The sequence below is a fragment of the Hevea brasiliensis genome, chromosome 2, assembly GCF_030052815.1.
Source record: "Hevea brasiliensis isolate MT/VB/25A 57/8 chromosome 2, ASM3005281v1, whole genome shotgun sequence".
Classification (NCBI taxonomy): Eukaryota; Viridiplantae; Streptophyta; class Magnoliopsida; order Malpighiales; family Euphorbiaceae; genus Hevea; species Hevea brasiliensis.
The window spans coordinates 101,285,009-101,298,279 of NC_079494.1; positions in this window are offsets into that span (position 1 = coordinate 101,285,009).

Here is a 13,271-nt window from a genome sequence, read left to right on the forward strand (position 1 = left end):
TTGCCATGTCAACTGTGGTTTCAAATCATATTCAAAACAATTTCTATTTATCAAGTGTTTACAAACCATTAACACATTAAATCATCATAAATTTATGCTAAAGGTTGGCAACACATCAAACTTAAAATTTACAATCCTCAAAACCATGCAATAAATCCTTAAATGCATAAGAAAATTTATATTTAAATTATACAATTTCATTCAATAAGTTAAAATTCTCAACACAACAAAATCATAAGTCATAAAATAAACTTGTTCAAATCAATTTAGAAATGAAAAGTAACAAAATAGTTAGTTGTGCATAAACCTTCTACGAGTCGCCTCTTGGCCTTGAATCGATGTCTCGGGTTCTTTTTCGGTATTCTTTTCCACTGAAACACACAGTTTCACAGTGTTTCAGTGTCACAATTTATCATAACTCCACAAATAAATTCAACTCTACTTATACCTAGCTTTAATATGCTAAACTTGACATTCTTTAAAATTTGTATTTCGGGGTTACTATTCACGATACTATTCAAGTCAATTTGTTGACTTTCTAAGGCTTAATAGGTATGGGAATTCTATTTCCACTCACATACCACATTTTGGTTACCTAATTTGTTGGTTTTGGTTCTTTTCTCAAATTCTAAGTCTTTTAGGCAAAATTGTAAATTTTCAGTTTTGGTATCCTATTTTGCACTGTTTCATTAGTCATGTTGCTGTTAGAATTTAGCTAAGTTTTCTTCATAGAAGTTATTCCTTATTGTCTTAACTTTATTGCCCTTTTGGAATCACTCCATTTGGAGTTTTGTAGCTTAAGTTATAGCCATTTGAACATGGCTAGCCAGATTAGTCTAACCCAGATTTTTTGGGCAACTAATTTGATTCTGGCAGTTTTAGGTCACTAATTTTGGGTGGCTAAATGACTTGATTAAGGGCACAATTTGGACTTGTGTTCTTCATGAAAGTTGTAGGAATATGTCTCAGCTTTATACTGTTAAAATTTCAGATCATTTGGACCTGCCTAGCCTAAGTTATGGCCAAATGCATAAACATTATTCATTTTGGCATTTTTGTATAGGTCAGTTTGCCTAATCCAGATTTGGCCAATTTGTTCACTAAGTTATGGTCACTTTCTGGGCATAATTCCTAAATAAAAAATGTGTCATTTTGTATCTAATTTCATTCCCAATTGGCCTCACACCAATTGGGTTAGTAAATTTTTAGTTTTGGTCCCTGAAAGGGACCTTGGTCATGCTGCCTGCAGAATGACCATAAACAATCATAATTTCAATTTAGTTCTAACACTTCCAACACACCACAATTGGTCATACATGATCATTTTTCAGCTCAAACAAGGTCAAACACACCATTTGACCAATTCTCAAAATTTTATCTCCCAAACCCTAGGTCCAAAACCCTAACTTTCATACAATTCAAATCTAATGCATTCCAAACACCAATCCATAGTTTACATACATAATTCAGTTTAACCAACCATTCAAATACATCAAATTCACTCATTTCACACCCTACATGCTGCTGGCCGAAATTCATATATAGTCCCTCAACAATTGTTTTTGTTTCTTTTCTTTAATTTTTAAGTTAATTTAAGTAGCTAAGCATGCATTTAAATAGAAAATTGAAAGTTAAAACACTAACCTCCTTCTTTGAATTTCCAATCTTCAAATCTCTATTTTTCTTCCTTCCTTTTCTTGATTAATAGTTGAACTAAGGTGCTAAATCAAGGTTTAATTTAGTGGATTGGAGAAATTATGGCCTAAATGAGGGTTTTGAAAAGCTTAAATCAAGCTTTCATGGGGTTTCTTAAATGGAGAAAATGGGAGAGGTGGGGCGGCCAAAGGCTTAGGAAGGAAGAAGAAGATAATTTTCTTTTTAATTATTTTGTCTTTTAACTTAGTAATTATCCCACAATTCCAATTTTGTAAATATTTGGTTTATTGCATCATGCATGATGTCATGCATGATGTAATTAACCTTTTTCAACTTTTTCTTTTTCCTCTTTTTTTTTTTCATTTATTTTTCCTTAATTCTTTAATTAAATTATTAATCCCGAAATTTTCTTTTCTCTGATTTTATTGGACAATTAGGTCAGGAGTCAGCTCTAGAGGTGAATTGACCAAATTGCCCCTCGCTAGTTCGATCCGGTTTGCTAGTTATTTGATATTTCTTTCGGATCCCTGACCTAATTATTTGACCAGCTTAACAATTCTTTTTCGTGATTTTCTCTTTTTCAATGTGTTCGCAATAGTCCTAAGGACCGCGGCGTCACATTTTACGATTCGAAATTCTAGTTTAAATCGACCTCGCAGTCCTTTCCGAGAAGGTTACCCATCGCTGTGACTCTCGGCTCATTTAACTTCTTATGTTATGTTTTTTTTATTTATACTCAACTAATTGACAATTACTAATTATTTGTGTTCAGGGCTTATCTAGTTGTCTTAGATGTGGTTCTAATCCCCTTAATTATCCGGACCGACACCGGTCACCGGAACAGTGAAATATACCAGGCTATGCAAATAGAGGTGTTACAATTCTCCCCCCCCCCCTAAAAATAATTTCGTCCTCGAAATTTTGCCTGTATCAGTCTCTGAACAGTTGTGGGTGCTGTCTCCTCATGTCCTATTCACGCTCCTATGTAGCTTCCTGGCCTGAATGATGGTTCCTTAGCACTTTAACCAATACTATTTATTCATCGATTGCTTATCTCGTGTGCCAAGTTTCTTATGAGCTTCTATCATAAGTTAGATTCAAATTCATTTCAATTTTAGAGGTAAGCAAATCTGTGTGCTAGTGGATCCACTCTTTCTAGGACCTCGTACGATCCTATGGGTGAGAACTCAGTTTTACTCTTTTCTTATCAAATCTCTTGATCATTTGATGCAACCTTCAGTTTAGTTTGGAATATTTTAGTCTTTTCTTGCTGTTGTTTTAGTAATTATTTTGCTTTGTAGTCTCTTTTTTTTTTTTTAAATGACCTTGTTAGTCATATATGAACTGCTTATCTCTTTCTTGGCCATAGGTCCATAACCATTATCTTACCATCTCCATTTATGACCAAGGCCTATGTGCCATTTTGCACTATCTTATTTGCTTTTGTTTAACTTATTTCTTTTTTGATAAAATAGTTTGGGATATCGTTACGCGTCTTAAGTAAGTTGTTTGCCTTGGTGGCAATTCCTCATCTAGTGTTTTTCTCATCATCATTTTTTTTTTCATTCCACAACTTAACTTTAATTATTTTATTCCTCAATCTTATCTTCTTCCTTAACTTGATTGTCGAGTCGTAATTTAGCACCTCTTATCATCCCTAATAAATCCGCCATACTTTAATATTACTTTGATTGGTCCTTTGACCATTCTAGTAAACACATATTCATAACATTTCTTTATTACATTTGCACCCACTATTCAAATTTTTACTTCTATATTTTCTTTTATCTACGGATATCCTATAGCTTATTTTCCGCTGATTTGCGATCATTACACCCCCCCCCCCCCTTTTTTTTGAACCATAAACATTTCTTTAACATTAAGAAGGGAGTCTACCGGACTCTCCTTTTTCCCTTGCTATTCAAAAGTTTCGCATTAATCCTAATCTAGTCCTTATGATCTGCATAATAAAATTGTGCTCTTCCTAAAGAATACCTAGCCAACTAATTCCTATCGAATTACTGTTATAAGTAGAACATCATTTCTTAACTGTTTTATAAGTTATAATTATCATCCATAGCATCCTGTCTCTTCCAGGAGAATAAAATTATATTTTGTGTCTTACTGCTACACAAATAAAATACTGTTCCTTACTAAATTTTGAGCAAAAGATCCATTGCAATACCAGAACAACTATAAACCCCATATCGGAGACTGGATGACTTAGCCCTGTAAGTGTTATTTTTAAATTTTGACCATGCTAAAATCTCTAGTCCCATAACAATTCCTAATGTACTGTAATTCGTGCTAGGGTAACGGAGTCTTTAACTCTCACTACCTTGCTAGCATGATCTTTTGGTATTCTAATTATAGAGTTTTAAATCCCAAATTAGGATTTTTAAACTCAGTCCTAGTAATAAAACTCTATTATGGTATATTTATACCAGACCGAAAGTCATTTATAACTATTCTTATCCTTATGTACTATTGGGTAGTATGTAGCTCTACACAATAAATCCCAAGTTAGTACTGTAATCTGCAGCTTACAGCACAAATATCAAGAACATTGCATAGTTACTACGATACATCCCAATAAATTAAACTTCCCTATATCTTATTTCTTTCAAATCCACTAATATCTTAAACTTATTTTGATTATAGTATCTACTAACATCTATTAGCAGTAATACCCTTACCCGCATCTAAGGTAGCTATATTATAATAACTTACTTTTAGGTCCTCTTGCCTTACCTAATTAGGCTTACTAATTAACTTTATAATTTATTGTAGTATAGGAGATGTGTCTAACTAGAAACTTTTCCAAAATTAATTCCAATCACGCTTATTATTGTAATTCTTATCCTAAAAGACTAATCACTAACACATCAAAATTTATCTCCATGCAAGGGAATAGTAGTAGAACATATAATTCTAGCATTAGCATATAAATAAGTAGAGCTGAAATCAAATAGTACATAATTATTCATTTCAAAAGTTAAAAACGTATCGGCAACTACATCTGAAGTCTCTGCTTTTTTCTCTCGATGCATGGCATTGTCTCTTTCTAGTGTATTCCTCTGCTCGGGTTGGTCCATTGTGCTAGGATTACCCGAAGTGTAGTCTCTACTTCTACCTCTGCCCCTACTAACTATTAATGAGCCTCTAAATTCAGAACCTTGGACTGATCCTTCTGGTGTAGTATGTGGCATAAATCGACGTGCACTAGTACAATCTCGGGCGAAATGTCCGATTCCACTACAATTGTAGCAGGCTCCAGTGACCCTATAGCAAATACCCCCATGTAATTTTCCACAAACGTCACAAATACGGATAGGGTAGGAACTTCTGGTTCTTTGACGAATGGTTCTTGATTGCTTCTGCCATGAAGATCCGCCTCTGTCATACTTAGGAGCTCGGGGTCCCTTAAAATATTTTCTCTTTTCCAAATTACTACTCGAACTTTGACCGATAGATTTTTCACTTTTCTCTTTTTCATGCTGCTCTTGAGGGGGTTGGGTTTGTATTTGGGCCTGGGCTGACAGATTATCAGCCATTTGCTGAAAGAACATGGCTATCTGCTGGGCCATTTATGTAGTAATTTGTATAAGAGGGACTGGTGCAGCTAGACCTCCAACGCTCTGCCGAACGGGGGCCTCTCCTTGCACGTCAGCTGTACCAGACTACTCTACCATTTTATCCCCCTTGTCTATATCTATTCACAGGATTTTTTTTTCTGTACAACCAATACAAGGAGATTTCTCCCCGTTAGTTCATATTTATGATGTAAATATACTATATGTATCAAACATTCGAGCAGTTGTACTTATCAAAAAATATTTCAAATTCACAGTTCCAAATTTACTTTAAAAACTAGCTCTGATACCACTAAAATATGTCACACCCTACTCTTCGTAAGATATAACATGCTCCCGTAGTACACCTAATGAATTACCATACTTCGCCTACCGATAACACATTAAATATATTACAAGGGATTTTAAAATAATTTTCGTTCATTTTTAAATTGGTTGTGTAAAATTTTTTTTTTCAGATATTAAAAACCTTTATTTAAAGTGCAAACATAAATATAATTTTTGGATATTTAAGATCTCCGCAATTTTTACAAAAATTTCGGCAGAGTGCCATCTGTATTTTAAGAAAACAGTTCTTCAAAACCTGAAAATAAAGACACTCTCAATATTTTTCTTAATCACAACTCCATTATTCAATCTCATTTCACAAATCAACACAAGCAGCTCAATACACAGTTTAAGTTAAATCAAACATTGAAATATCTCATTAAGATAACAAAATTAATATTTACATTCATGGGAGTATTAAAAATTTAGTAGTGCAAAATTTTATAAATACATAAAATCTCAAGATAACCTTACAATAATTTGTATTTAATTACAATCCAAAAATATATTACAAAAGAGTTGGTACAACTGCTCAAAGAAAATTTCATACATATAATTACAGAATTATATCAAAATCTAAAGTACAAGGCTATACCTATGATATACCCGAAGATAGTCTCACTATGTCTTTCAGTAATCTTGCTCAGCTGCTTTATATTTTCTTTCACCTGCGACAGCATACAAAGCTATCGTTGAGTGGTGAACTCAGTGGTGCACAAACTATTAATTTAAAACTTAATATAAGTTATACTTGACAATTCATAACAAATAAAATTTAAAATTTGTAAATTCTTCAAAATTCATAACATTCAGAAATCAATATTTTCATTCTTGCAAATTATTCATTTGAATAACATTTTGATCAAATAGTAATTCTTTATCAACATTTCTTTTAAATCTTGAAGCAATACAAAAAATATTTTGAATCACTGACAAATTATTTATTTCAATCACAATTTATCAAACTATGCATAATTTAAAGGGCGTTGCCAACAATTCACACAGTTGAACCGATGACCCAAAATTCAAATAGATGTCGTGTTGTACACCACGACATTTCAAACTCTTCCAATAACCGAGGCTAAAAGGGAGGAACAAAGACTAGCTAGTATATATGAGTACTCATTGAAACTCTTCCCCAACTGGCAAGCAGAGAGGAAGGAACTCACCCCATCTAGTGGAGGAGATATCTCACTAGACAAGCTAATGAGAATTCACAACATATATTGCCATGTCAACTGTGGTTTCAAATTATATTCAAAATAATTTCTATTTACCAAGTGTTTACAAACCATTAAGATATTGAATCATCATAAATTCATGCTCAAGGTTGGCAACACATCAAACTTAAAATTTATAATCCTCAAAACCATGCAATAAATCCTTAAATGCATAAGAAAATTTATATTTAAATTATACAATTTCATTCAATAAGTTAAAATTCTCAACACAACAAAATCATAAGTCATAAAATAAACTTGTTCAAATCAATTTAGAAATGAAAAGTAACAAAATAGTTAGTTGTGCACAAACCTTATATGAGTCCTCGTTTCATTGAGCCATATGAGGTTTTAGAAAGAGTGGGTCCTTTGGCATATCGGTTGGCACTACCTCCACAGTTGGAAAAGATACATAATGTCTTCCATGTGTCTATGTTGATGAGGTATCGATCAGACCCATCTCATGTACTACCAGTAGAGGAAATTGAAGTAAATCCAGACCTCACATATGAAGAAGAACCCATAGAGATTCTGGCTTATGAGGTAAAGCAGCTATGAAACAAGCAGATACCGTTGGTAAAAGTGCTGTGGAACCATCATTCGGGCCAGGAGGCTACTTGGGAACGAGAGGAGGACATGAGGAGACAGCACCCACAACTGTTCAGAGATTGATACCAGGTAAAATTTTGAGACGAAATTTATTTTAAGGGGGGGAGAGTTGTAACACCCCGTTTGCATAGCCTGGTAGATTTCACTGTTCCGGTGACCGGTGTCGGTCTGGATAATTAAGGGGATTAGAACCACACTTAAGACAATTAGAGAAGCCATAAACACAAATAATGAGTAATGTTCAAGTAGTTAAGTATAAATAAGAAAAATAGAACATAAGAAGTTAAACGAGCCGAGAGTCACAGCGATGGGTGACCTCCTTGGGAATGACTGCGAAGTCGTTTTAAACTCAAATTTCGAACCGTAAAAAGTGACGCTGCGGTCCTTAGGACCCTTATGGACACAGTGGAAAAGAGAAAATCACGAAAAAGAACTGTTAAGCCAGTCAAATAATTAGGTCAGGGAGCCGGAAGAAAAATGGAATTATTTGCAAACTGGGATGAACTGGCGAGGGGCAATTTGGTCAATTGACCCCGAGAGCTGACTCTTGACCTAACTGTCAAATAAAATCGAAAAAAAGAAAATTTCAGAATCGAGAATTAAATTAAGGAACGAATAGAAAAATAGAAAAAAAAAGAGAAAAATGAAAAATAAAAAGGTGATGACATCATGCATGACCTCATGCATGATGTCATAAAATAAATCAATTAAATTATTTATTAAATTAGATTTTTATGGTCTTCCATAGCAAAATAAATAAAAGAAAACAAAAGAAAAAAAAATTAGAAAAATCACTCTTCTTTTCCCTTGGTTGCCGCCTCACCATCTCCACACTTCCTCCATGAAAATTCTCCATTAAAGCTTGCATTTAAGCTTTAATTCCTCCACTCAACCTTAATAAATCCCCTAAAAACTTTACTAGACCTTGCAATCTCAACTTAAGAACAAGAAAGAAAGAAGAAAGGAGGAGAGAAATTGAAGAATTGGCATTATAGTTGAGGTTAGTTTGTTAACTTGTCATTTTTCCATTTTAAATGCATATGTGATGGTTGAAATGAGCTTAGAATTAATGAAATTAAATGAAAATATGGGGGAAGGACCATTATTGAATTTTCGGCCAGCTTGAAGGGGGCCATGATTTGCATGAATTTAATGGGTTTGAATGAGTTATGGACCTCCTTTAGTTGAAGGATTATAGTAGGGAACTTTGAAATTACTAATGGTAATTAAGTAATGAGATTAGGATTTGGAGGCCTAGGGTTTTGAGGCAAATTTTGGAGAAATGCATAAATGATGACTTTGACCTATTGTGAAGTGAAAAATGGTCAATAATGACCAAAGGAGATGTTTGGGAATTGTTAGAATAAAAGTCAAATTCGTAGGGCAGCATGACCAAGCCAACTTTGAAGGACCAAAACGGAAATTTTACAAGTCCAATTGATATGCCACCAATTGGGGATGAAAGTAGACATAAAATGACACAATTTTTGTTAAGTAACCATGCCCAAAAACTGACCAAAACCTAGTGAACCAATTGACCAAAGTTGGTTAAGAGCAGTCTGCCACTGCACAAACTGACCAAATGAACAGTAATTGTTCATTGGGTCATAACTCGAGCTAGGAAGGTCAAAATGACCTGAAATTTTACCAGTAATTAGATAAGATATAGATCTAAAACTTTCATGAAGAACACCAACCCAAATTATGCCATTAACCTAATCAAATGATTGAGCAAAGTTGAGTTACTGAACCTGCAAAACTGCAGATTTCCATTTGAATAGTAAAGTTCCAATGGCTATACCTCTCTCTAGAAAACTCCGATTTAGGCGATTCTTGAACCGATGGAAACCTAAGACATAGTAGAACATTTTTTATGAAGAAAATTAGACTAAATTATGGACTTAACTTGGTCAAATTATTGAATGAAGTTGGATCAAAAATCTGCCAGAACCTAAATTGCAGCATAAACAGTGCACGTGAACAGTAACTGTATTTTGGCTATAACTTGAGTACAAAACTCCAATTGGGGTGATTCAAAAAGGAGAATAAACTTAAGACAATGGGGAACATTTTCTATGGAGAAAGTTTTGCCAAATTCCAACAATAAAGTGACCAATGGAACAGTGCAACTTAGGATTCCAAAACTAAAATTTACCAAATTTGCCTAAAAGACTTAGGATTTGAGTAAACAACCAAAACCAACAAGTTTAGTGACCAAAATGTGGTATGTGGGTGAAGTTGGAGTTCCCATACCTATTAAGCCTTAGAAAGTCAATTATTTGACTTGAATAGGATAATGAAAAGTAACCCGAAACACAAAAATTTCGAGAACGTCAAATTTAACACGTTAGAACTAGGTAAATGTGAAGCTAAATTTATTTTGGGATTTATGTTAAGTTCTAGTACTGAAACATTGTAAAATTGTGTGTTTCAGTTGAAAAGAATATCGAGAAGGAACCCGAGGAACCGAGTCGAGGCTAAGGGACGACTCGCTTGAGGTTTGTGCACAACATCTCCATGCTTTAAAATTCATTGATAAAGTGAACGAAATATGTATTTCACTTGTGCTTTGGAATTGTTGAAAGTTCAATTGTGACATTATTTATGATGTTTTGATTTAAACTGTGAAAGTTATTGTGTATATTTGAAATGACAATATTTAGCAAATTATTAAGATAAGTTTTGAAACCACAGTGTCATGACCATATATTTGAACTCCTCACTAGCACGACTAGTGGGGGTAATTAGTTTCGAATTTTAATTCCTTCTCTGGAGAAGTGTTGAGGTGTGCCAGTAGAAGAGGATGTGAATGGATATCTATATATTTGAGCTAGCTAGCCTTGTGATGTGATTTCTCTTTAGCCTCTGGCTATTGAGATTCTATTTGTTTCGAATGGCATGATCTAACTGTGAGTTTTATGAAATGTGTTTTGATACTTTGAAATGAACTTGGTTTGCATTTAAAATCTCACAATGCATGATTTGTACTTAATTCTCATGTTCAGCCAAATTTTTGAATAAATGTGATTTAAGTTTTGCATAAAGATTATTTTAGTATGTTGTGCACCATTGAGTCCTAGTACTCAGCGATAGCTTTTATTGCTGTCGCAGATACAGAGACGAGAAGAGCAGCAGACTGAGCTGCTAAAGATTGAGGATCATTCAGCCTAAAGTCTTCGGGTATAATTTATACCCTAATTGTAAATATTTCTTTTGATGTATATATTGCACATAAATGTATGGACATGTAAAAATGGGTCTTGAGCAGTTGTATAAAATTTGTATAAAGTGGTAATATATATTGTAGTTTGAAATTCTCTTAATGTAAATTTTGTAATGATCTATTCAAATTGTTTTGCTTCTAATGAAATATGAATGGAACTATTTTATTTAGTTTGAATGAAATGGATTGTTAGTATTTTGATGATAATTGGATACTGGGTTTTGAAATTGAAAGTTGATAAATGTGTTGAGAAATTGTTTGAGATTGAGTTTGAAATTGAAGCAGTTGTTGAGAAAATTTTTAGAAGTGCTTTTTACAGGTATTTGAATAACTGTTTTCTCGAAATACAGAGGGAACTCTGTTAAAATTTTTATAAAATTTGCGGAAAAATAAAATGGGCTAAAATTTCCAACTAGCTTTCAACTTAATTACATGTTTAAAATACTTATTAGAAATGCTCAGCACTTATCAAAAATAAGAAAATTGTTTTAAAATCCCTTTTAGGGTACTTAATGAGTTATCGATAGGTGAAGTTCGGTAGTTCATTAGGTATTCTACGGGATCATGTTATGCCTTACAGAGGGGTAAGGTGTGACATGTTTTAGTGGTATCAGAGTAAATTTTTGAAGTATGTTTTAACCTATGAATTTGTGTCTTTCTTGTTAAGTCAATGTCCATAATTGTTACATACAGTGCATTACATCATGAATATGAACTAACAGGGGGAAATCTCCATCTGTTACTTGTTCAGGAGATACCCTAACTTTAGCCTGAAATGGAAGAAGGGGATTGCTCAGTTGAGCACTCTGTTGAAGCTGAGGCACAAGGGGAAGCCCCAGCTTTACTTAATGTTAGTGGGTCAAGAAGACCCCACAAATGCTACAGCTTCTGCCACACAAAGCAGATGGTCATGCGATGTTTCAAAGAAATGGTCGGGGTATGCCTGCTCAAGCTCCACCCCAACCACCTGTGGCACAACCACTGCCTCCAGCTAGACAATCTGATAAACTACTGAAGTATGGGGCTGCAGAATTTAAGGGTACAGTGGACCCTTTAGAGGCAGAGCAATGGCTTGAAAGAATGGACAGAGTATTTAAGAAGCTACATTGCTAAGATGAACTGAAGTTTGAGTACTCTGTTTCGCTACTGCAAGGGGATGCGTATGATTGGTGGAAGACCATCCCTCACAGCTTGGCTGAACCACCAGTGTTGACCTGGGATGACTTCATCAGAGAATTCAGACAGAAATACATCCCAAATGCATATGTTGACCAGAAACTGCAAGAATTTTTGAGTCTGAAACAAGGAAACCCATCAGTGGCAGAGTATGAGAGGGAGTTCTCCCGCTTAAGTCATTATGCTGGGATTCTCCTTACTACCAGCAAGGCAAGATGCAAGAGATTTGAGACAGGTTTGAAGCCCAGCATAAGGATGCAAGTTGTGGGATTTTGACACAGCAACTTCTCAGAGCTTATGTCTCAAGCACTTGAACTAGAGAGAATTGAATCAGAAGCAACCCCAGTGAAAGAAAATCAGAAAAAGCTGAGAAATCAGAAAAAGACAAGGGGGAAAAATCAGTTGAACAAAGTTCTGGTGCTACCTCTGGAAAGAAAAAGAAGTTTAGCGGACCCAGCAGGGGTCGAGGTGGAAGATTTGGTAGGGGCCGATTCTCCGGACAGAGACCCCCTAGGTCTGGTCAGCAGTCAAGCAAGGGTTCACATTCTGCCCGCCCCTGTGAGACTTGTGGCAAGATTCATGGGGGGGAGTGCTACTGGGCCACTGGAGCCTGCTTTAACTGCGGTGACAAGGGCCATATAGCTAAAGACTGTACTAGTGCTCTGAGATATAGTCCAGCTCCTACTACTGCCGAGGGATCTATTCAGAGTCCTGCTCTCAGAGGTTCACAATTAGTTGGCAGAGGAAGAGGTAGAGGTAGAGGTAGAGGCACTACTTCAGGCAGTTAGGGCACAGTTGGTCAGTCAGGACAAGGAAGTGCTTCAACCAGAATTTATACAATGAGACAGCGAGAAGAGGCTGAGACGTCTGACGTGGTAGCTAGTATATTCTCTATCTCTGATCAAGAAGTATTTGTATTGTTTGATCCGGGTTCAACCCATTCATATGTTAGTGCTAGCATAGTTAGTTCACTTGCTGTTCCATGTGTGCAAATGGGTTTTGAAGTGCTAGTAACTAGTCCATTAGGACAAGAGGTTCGGGTCAACAGAATTTATAAAGACTGTCCTTTGATGATCCAAGGACATGTTTTCCTATCAAACTTGATTGAAATGCCCTTCAGAGAGTATGATATCATCTTGGGCATGGATTGGTTAGCCAGGCATCATGCCATGATTGACTGTAGATTGAAGACAGTCACTTTTGGTCTCCCTTTATACGGTGATGTGGTAATACACGGGGAGAGGCATTTACTGCCTTCAAACATCATTTCGGCTGCACTAGCCAGAAGGATGATCAGAAAGGGGTGTGAAGCATACTTGGCACATGTGATAGACACCCAAGTGGGGAGTCCAGCACTAAGGGATATCCCTACTGTATGTGATTTTCTGGATGTATTTCCTGATGAATTACGAGGATTATCTCCAGAAAGAGAGGTGCAGTTTGAGATTGATGTTATGCCTGGTGTGG